The sequence below is a fragment of the Tiliqua scincoides genome, chromosome 8 (genome assembly GCF_035046505.1).
Source record: "Tiliqua scincoides isolate rTilSci1 chromosome 8, rTilSci1.hap2, whole genome shotgun sequence".
NCBI lineage: Eukaryota > Metazoa > Chordata > Lepidosauria > Squamata > Scincidae > Tiliqua > Tiliqua scincoides.
The window spans coordinates 8,755,015-8,763,232 of NC_089828.1; positions in this window are offsets into that span (position 1 = coordinate 8,755,015).

Genomic DNA, 8,218 nt, shown 5'->3' on the forward strand with positions numbered 1-8,218 from the left:
AAGCCACGCGGGGCTGCCGGCCGAGCGCTGACAAATAGGTTGCTTTTCTCAGGCTGGCGCTTGCAAATCCTGCTTGGAAGGGCCGCTTAATTAGCTCCGAATGGCTTCTCCCCGCAGCTCAAACAGTCTGTCAGTACCATGTGGTGGGAAGGAGCCTGCACTGGGAGGGGAGGAGGAGGAGGAAGGACGCGCCAGGGCTAAATATTCATTTGATTCCATCTGACGTCCAAGGGAACTCCCCTCCCCCGTCTCCCGCCCTCTCCTTGGGGGGGCAGAGCCGCCCAGGGAGTGAGAGGTGGGGGGAGCAGGACGCTTGCCCCTTCCCCCCTTTTCCCAACTGGAGGCTCCTGGGGGCAGAGACTCCCAAGTGAGGAACCTTACCTCGCAGGGTCCAGCCCTACCCAGTCCACTAAAACCGAGTGCTGGGAAACAAAAGGAAAATATTTCTTGACCCAGCCTGTAGTCTGTGGAACTCCTTGCCACAGAAAGGGGTGATGGCATCTTGCCTGGATGCCTTTAAGAGGAGACTGGACAAATTTCTGGAGGAAAAGTTCATCACGGGTTACAAGTCATGATAGGTCTGTGCAAGCTCCTGATTTTAGAGGCAGGCTGCCTCTGACTGCCAGATGCAGGGGAGGGCACCAGGATGCAGGTCTCTTATTATTTGGTGTGCTCCCTGGGGCATTTGGTGGTGGTGGCATTTGAGATACAGGAAGGTGGGCTAGATGGGCCTTTGGCCTGATCCAGCAGGGCTCTTCTTATGTTCTTATGTTCAATGCTGCAGTGCTGGTGCAGCCATGCCAACAGGGTGAACACTGCATCCTGCAGCAGGGGGGCAGTCATGGAGGCCTCCTCAAGATCAGGGAACGCTCTTTACCACACTGCAGCTGCACCTGCACTGGCAAGTGGGATAGGAGGGGATGCTCAGCCTGGCCTGCCCCTGCTGCAGCAGCGCACAGTCATTTGTTCTCCAGAAAGATGTGTGTTCCACCCACCCTCCTCCCCGTGAGAAGGACTCTGGCCAGCCAGGCCCAACCGAGAAGCAAGGAATACACCAGGCCAGGAACAGGAACAGTGGGGGGAGTGGGAGGAGCCTGAGCATTGGAGCATCACTCTGTCCTGCCTTCAAACTTCTGCCCAGGCAGCTCCTGCCATCTCCTTGGCCTCTCCAACAACCACCTTTGACCTTCCTAGAGTGACTCAGGCGGAGTTGGACACCAGGCTATGCAAGGGCATCCATGCAGGGGAATGAGGGTGCGCAGGTCTCAGTGCGCTTGTGCATCGACAAGGGTCCTTCCCCACTCTTACTCCTGCCAGCTTCAGGGCTGAATCCTGTCCATTTTTCCATGGCAATAGGGCATACATGGCATCCTGTGGTGGGGAGGCAGTCACAGGAGCTTCCTTGAGATAGGGGAAATTTGTTCCCTTACCTCGGGGCTGCATTGCGGCTGCACCAGTGCTGGAAAGTTGGATAGGTTTGGACCCTTACTCTGCTTTCCCAGCCCTTCTAACCAGTCTGAGGGTGCAGAAGCTCAAAGCTTCCCTCAGGGGCCACAGAGCCCCTCTCATAGACAGAGACCCCTCACCCAGAGGTCTTGCTCAAGAACCCTGCTGGTCTCTGGGCAATCCTCGCTCCTCTCCCCCATGTCTTCTCCTGGCTCTTCTGTCTGGAGCTGCCAACTGAGAGCTGGTGGTCCAAAGTCTCTGACTCTGAAGTGGGTCTCCTCAAGTCCAGCGGGGCTGCTCTCCAAGCACAGTTGTCATGCTTGGGACTGTAACCTGAACCCCTGGAATGGCCTCCTCCAGTTTCAGGCAAACCAGCTGTCCAGTAGAAGGACCCACCCAACTAGCTGCAGTGTCTGGGCAGAGGTTGCCATTCTTGCCACCTCTGGCAAATTCTCTGGCCAGCAGGACTCATTCATGCAACTTGCCCGCAGCACCAGCCACCTTCCTGTGTGGATGGTGTGTGTGAGAAGCAGCCCCCACAAAGGCCAAGTTTCTAGAGCAACTGTCTGTAGTAACAAGTCTGTCCCACTGAGCTGGCATGGGAAGAGGGACTGACAGTTACTGCAGGCAGCTGCCTTAGAAACAGAGCTACAGAACTTGGAGGAATCAACTGGAAGTGATATTACAAGAGGTGAAGACCAGAGGGAAGACCATAGAGGTCAATGTGCCATAATAAGTTGAAAATTGCTGCCTCCACTGGAGGTTCTTTTGAAGGTAGGTTAGGAACCTCTGAGCTAGACCACCACTGCCACCACCACCCTCCAGTCCACCTGGCTTATGGCAGACTGGCAGCCACTCTGGAGGGCTTCAGATGAAGATCTTCCTGCCTAAAGGATGAGTCTGCCTGAAGGATGAATCTGGGACTTCTGTATGCAAAGCATGTGCCCAACCTCTAAACCAGGGGTGCTCACAGTTTTTTGGCTCGAGAGCTACTTTGAAACCCAGCAAGGCCCGGAGATCTACCAGAGTTTTTTTTACAATGTTCGCGCCATCATAACATATAACATTTATGTGTACAATGTATGTTGGTGTACCTTGAGCCCCACTGAGTATAACAGGACTTACTCCTGAGTAGACATGTCTAGGATTAGGCTGTGAGGCTGCAATCCTAGCCACACTTACCTGGGAGTAAGCCCCATTGAGTACAATGGGCCTTACTCCCGGTGTTTCCTCCCAGAGGCACCTGAAGGGGGGGGTCGGCACTCCGCGATCTACTCATTTTGCCTCGCGAAATACCGGTAGATCGCAATCCACCTATTGAACACCCCTGCTCTAAACTCTCATTGATGTAGGAAGCCACCAGCTATGGAGTCTGAGCTACAGGAGCTACACTCTGGCCAGGGGCTCAAGTAGAGGACTTTCCAGGCCCTGCCTACCATTGCTGGCAGAGACTGAACCTGAGACATTCTGCATGCAAAATAAGTGGTCTTTCTTTGGTTGAGCAAAGAAACTGCCCCCCCCTGTTTGTCACATGACTTGTTTCACCCCATTCAGTGTTGGGGTGGATCCTGCCAATCTTTCTGCCACTCCCTGCTTAGTGAGAATGTAGTGGAGGGTGGCGTGAATCTCAGCACAGCCCTAAGTTCCAGGTTCGGAATCTAGAGAAGCTGGACTCCAGGCCACTGACTTCTGAAAAACCATATGGTATCTACGGAAACAATTTCAGGACAAAATACCTGGAGAATCAAAGCAAAACAGACACAAATAATAACCCTGAGTCACCAAAATTCAGTTCAATGAAATATATTTGTAATGAGAAGACTTGACTCTCTCTCTCTCTCTCTCTCTCTCTCTCTCCCCAGATGGGGAAAGAAGGGAAACCAGACAGGGTGTTGCCCACATTTTCAGGATTTCTCCTTTCATGAATCTGAAAAGCAAGTTTGGTCAGAATAATAATTTCCCGGTTCTGGTAAAAAGGTGAAGCTAAATGTGTGCATGTGCAGCTTCCAACCATGAGCTGCGAACCACACCCCTCTCCTTGCAAAGCTTGCAACGGGCTGGCTGGTTCCAGGAAGTGCAAACACAACAATATTTGACCTGGGACCAGATCCACGTTACAGGCAGGGCAGGTGCGGCTGACTGAGCACAGCCAAGCCAGAAATGCTCCCAACCAAGCCTGCAGAAAGACAGACTCAGGGCCCGAAAAACGCAACTGTCTTTCTTTTCTTATTCATAAGTGTTTGATTCCCTCCACTTTGCAAGGAGACCCAAGGAGGCTCACCATCCAAACCAAGCACCACCATGAAAGCAAAGCAAAACCCACCATGAAAACAAAACAAACATTTTGGGGGGCACCCAATCCGGGCCTCAGCCTCATGGAGGAAGGAGCAATCACAAGGCCAGCCCAGGGTGTTCTGTGCTGAAGTACCAGGGAGTGCTGTGGCCAGAACCAACAAGGTTCACGAAATTCCATGTGGTCACTTCTTTTGCAACCTCTGTTCTGTTCTCGAATGAAAGAGGAAGTGAAGGCAGCTCTGCAGGCTGTTGCAACCTGACAGCCACAACCAGCACTGCCAATCCTTCAGGACTGGCCTGAAGTCTCTAGGAATTGATATCAGCCTCCAGGTGACTCCTGAAAGCAACCCTGGAGTTTTCCGCAGGGCCTCCAAGAATTTTCTGCATTATGTCACTCTGGAAAGAAATCTCCAGGAATGGCTTTGGTCAGAACTGGCAGCCTGCATCTGCCACTGGAGACTCTCCAGTCTGCTGGATTACAAGGAAGGAAAGTGGTTGAGATTCTGTGGGTGCTGCAGGCAGAGAGTGTGCAATGAAGGCTGGGTTGACCAATAAGGTCAGCCACTGATGGAGGATCCTCCCACCTGCTGCCCATGGACCATCAGCAGCAGTGCCTAATACCCCATGAAGGGTTAGTCATGGTAGGCTGTCCCCCAGGTCCCCAGCACTGAGAACTGAGCCAAGTGCCAGCACTGAACTGAGGAAGCATGAAAAGGCCAGGTGGAGCCTTTGAGGTCAACACTGCTGTTCCTCCCGAGGACTTAGGGTTACGCCAGGAAGTACCAGCTCTCTCAAGGACCCCACCCCTTCAGGGACTTCTTCCAAGGAAGTCATCACTATTTGCTGCCCTTGAAGACAGTGGATAGTCACTGCCCGATACTTGGGTCCCATCCAGTGCCGCTATTACTGTATGCGGATGATGCGGCTCTTATTTCTCGAACAAGAATTGGCTTAAAACGTCTACTTAATCAATCTATAGAGTATTTTACATCCAACAAGTTACAGATTAACTACTCTAAATCTAAAATCATGGTGTTTGCCAACAATTGGAAACCATTTAAATGCTCATTTATGGGCAACAAAATGGAACAGGTAAAGACATTCAGATATTTAGGCATTAATTTCCACTATAAGCATGCGTGGGTTTCTCATCATAATGCATTTCTAAATGCATTAAAAATCTCATCCCTTGCAATTTCATGGTTTTTTTTTTAGCCAAGGTAACAGATATGTCCCGGCTGCTTTAGAGGTATTCAAGGCTAAGGTACTTTCGCAAGTTCTTTGTGGCTGTCCAATCTGGCATAAGGCCTTGAATCATTCAACTGAGAGCATACAGGCCTCCTTCCTGCGAAGGATCTTGTGTTTTCCCAGATGTGTTCCATACTCTGCTATGTGTCTTGAAGTGGGTTTTATTAGACTCAAAACATTGGCTTGGTTGAGATCAGTAAAATTTTGGCTTGCAATCCTCTTCAGTGCTGCCCCGTATGGGCTAATGTACCAGCTTCTGGCTGATCCAGTACTGCCTGTGGAGATTGCAGATTTACTCACCAAGCTTAAATCGATAGGACTAGACACAGTGAGCCTGGGTATGATTGGTTTAAGTGAAGCCTACAAGACTATCAAGGAAAGATTGCTTGATATTGAGCGTCAAGAGCTACTCTGTGCAGCTAACACCATTTGCTCCCCTCTCCATCTGCACATCCCAGTCAGCTTTGGGAAGCCGGCTTCTTTCCTTTATCATCTGCAGTGCCCACAGGCTCGCAGAGCATTCTCCCTTGCGAGATGCAATGCCTTTCCATCAGCTCTGCTAGTGGGCAGGTTTAGCGGCATTCCCTACTCAGAAAGAAGATGTACCTGTGACAGGAATTGTGTGGAGACATTACATCATATATTTTTTTACTGCCCACTCCATGATACCCTTCGTAAGATCTATCTGGCTCCACTGCTGAACAAAATGCAGGGCTGGGAGGATTCATTTAAATTACAAACTCTTCTTTCCATAGAGGAAACTCTCTCTCTTGACAAGGTTGCCAACTTTGTTTCTGGGATTCTGGCAGGACGGAATTCTGGGTCTTCAGCTGTATTATGGTGAATGGGGGGATGGGGTATTGGATGATTACGAGTGCTTTATTTTACTGTGTGTGTGTTCTGAATGTTTAATGTTTGGTTGCTGTTTCGTATTTCCATTATCTATGCCAATAAAGGTCTTATGTGTGTACTATTTGCTGCACAACAGCCTCACAAGGTCTGGACTGTGTGCTCTCTGGTTTCGTTGCCCGGTCAAGATGGTTACAATTAAGGGCCCAGTGGTAGGACGCAAGGCATGGCTGGTTTGCTGCACACAGCTTGGAGGGTCACAAATGGCCCAGGCAGGCTGCTTTACAGGAAAGGTGCTTTGCAGGCAGCCGCTGCCCGCTGGCAGCCAAATAGAAAATGACAGGCCATCACATTAATTGCAAAGCATGATAAACGACCCCCGAGATGATGAATGTTTCTATTTCTGCTCTGAGAGAGAACCACGATGCCGCCTCAGCTCCGGGATTATATGTGCAGGGAAAGTTCTTTGGTGGGATATTGCTCTGACTGAAACAACTCCATGACTCCACATCACTATACGGCAGCAGCTGGTGTCACCTGAAATGCCAAGGAAGGGGGGATGGAGATAGAGAGAGCACCATCTTGTTTGTCTCCCCCAAATATCATGCACTCAGTTGATCACAGAAGGTGGGAGGACCAGCCTGGACAGCCCTCAAATTCCTCCCTCTTCCTTTCTGCCACCCCCAGAATCACTCCAATTCAACTGGAATAAGCTGGGTTTCATGGTGGTTTTCATAACTGGTACACTAATGGCTGGATTGGACAAAGTTTGCAGGGATTCTTTGGGACTGGTGTTGTTGGATTCAGTCCAAAGACAGCTGTCTGATGGTCTGGAAAAGATGACCACACCTCCCAGCAACATGCAAGGCCAGCGCCGTCAGGAGGTCCTTGGGAGCCGGAGAGTAGGATGATGTCAGAACAGCAGCAGGAAGGCAATGGAAGGTTCCCCAGCAGAGAATGAATCCATAGCATGGGTGGCCAGGATCTTTCCTCCCCTCCACAGACAGCAGTCCACCATGCAAAATTGATCCTCAACGAAGAATTGATTGGATTGGCGAGGAGAGAGCAAGGCAACATGAAGTGCTTCAATCACTTATTGGAAAGCAGCTTCCCTTCTGGCAGGTGAGCCCGTCCAAGGGACCTGGTGTGCATTTTCTGTCTTGAGATTGTGTAAATTCCCTTTCAGGGTCCAAAGTAGCCACTGCTGTCAAAGCCAGGCACAGATTGCAGAGCTAATTGGCTGTCTGTGTGTGTGTTCAAAAGGAGAGCAAACATGTGTGGAGGAGGGAGGCCCAGCTCTGCTCTCCCATGCCTGCAAAGTGTGCCAAGGCTGGGAGCCGAGGTGGGCCCTGCATCTGTGGCTCCTTAGTGGAGCAGTGACGCGCGGCGCTCTTGACAAACACGTCTCTCCCTGTTGATGAAAGGAAAGATGTCAATACAAGTGTACCTGCAGCTTGTTAAAATAGTTTAAGGTCACAGCCTGTTTGCTTATGATTAAGCCTACAAAGGCAGGGCGAGCGCAGTTACCGCTCTAGGCCAGCAGCCTCCCAGGCCCGCTGGATCCGGGCTGTTGCTCACTTGTTCCTGAATGAGAGCTCTTCAGAGGCAGGAGGTGTGAGCAGCTGAGCAGAGAGACCCAGGGACTGTGTGAATATGCTGTCAATCTGGGCACCCGTGCTGCTTTGTGGTGCTAAACTTCCCAGGCACACCCCGTGCTGGAGGACTGCCACGCTAAGTGGTGTTCCATTTCCAGAGGTGTCAACCCCCCCCCCCATCAACCAAAGCTTGAAACCAGTCCAGCCAGTTCGAGTTTCTCTGAATCAGTGCCAGTCAATTAAGGTACTTTACGGCACAGGTATTAAAATAAACTAGTATTTGCAAATGACCAAATCCCTGTGTAAACTTGTCCTGACTGTCAGCTGTCTTGGGCCTCTTTGAAGGGGGAGAGAAACCTTCTTATAAACAAAAGCACAAACATGCTCCAACTCAAATCAAATTGCCCTGTGTTTATCGGGCATGATACTGGTCTTGTAGCAATAGCTCAACCTTTAAGGTTTTGGGAGGGGCAGACAAAAAGGGGGTGGGGAAGAGCTCCTGGACCTAGGTAGGCAAAGGGCAAAACTCTGCAACTGGAGAGTCTTCACAGATGCAGAAAAGTTTTGATACTGCTGTGTAATTTTGCTGGGGTGTGTCTTTCTGTTCTGCTTTTCATAGTGCTGATAGCAAAACCAGAACAAAAATAGTGATTGGGGCAAAGCTTAGAGATCTGTTATGGGGCATCATTCATAAATCCAACCAGCTCCATCCCTGCTGAGCATCCAGAGCCTCTTGAGAGGAAGAAGAGGGGTTTCTGTTAATCCAAATCTTCCTGACATGAGAG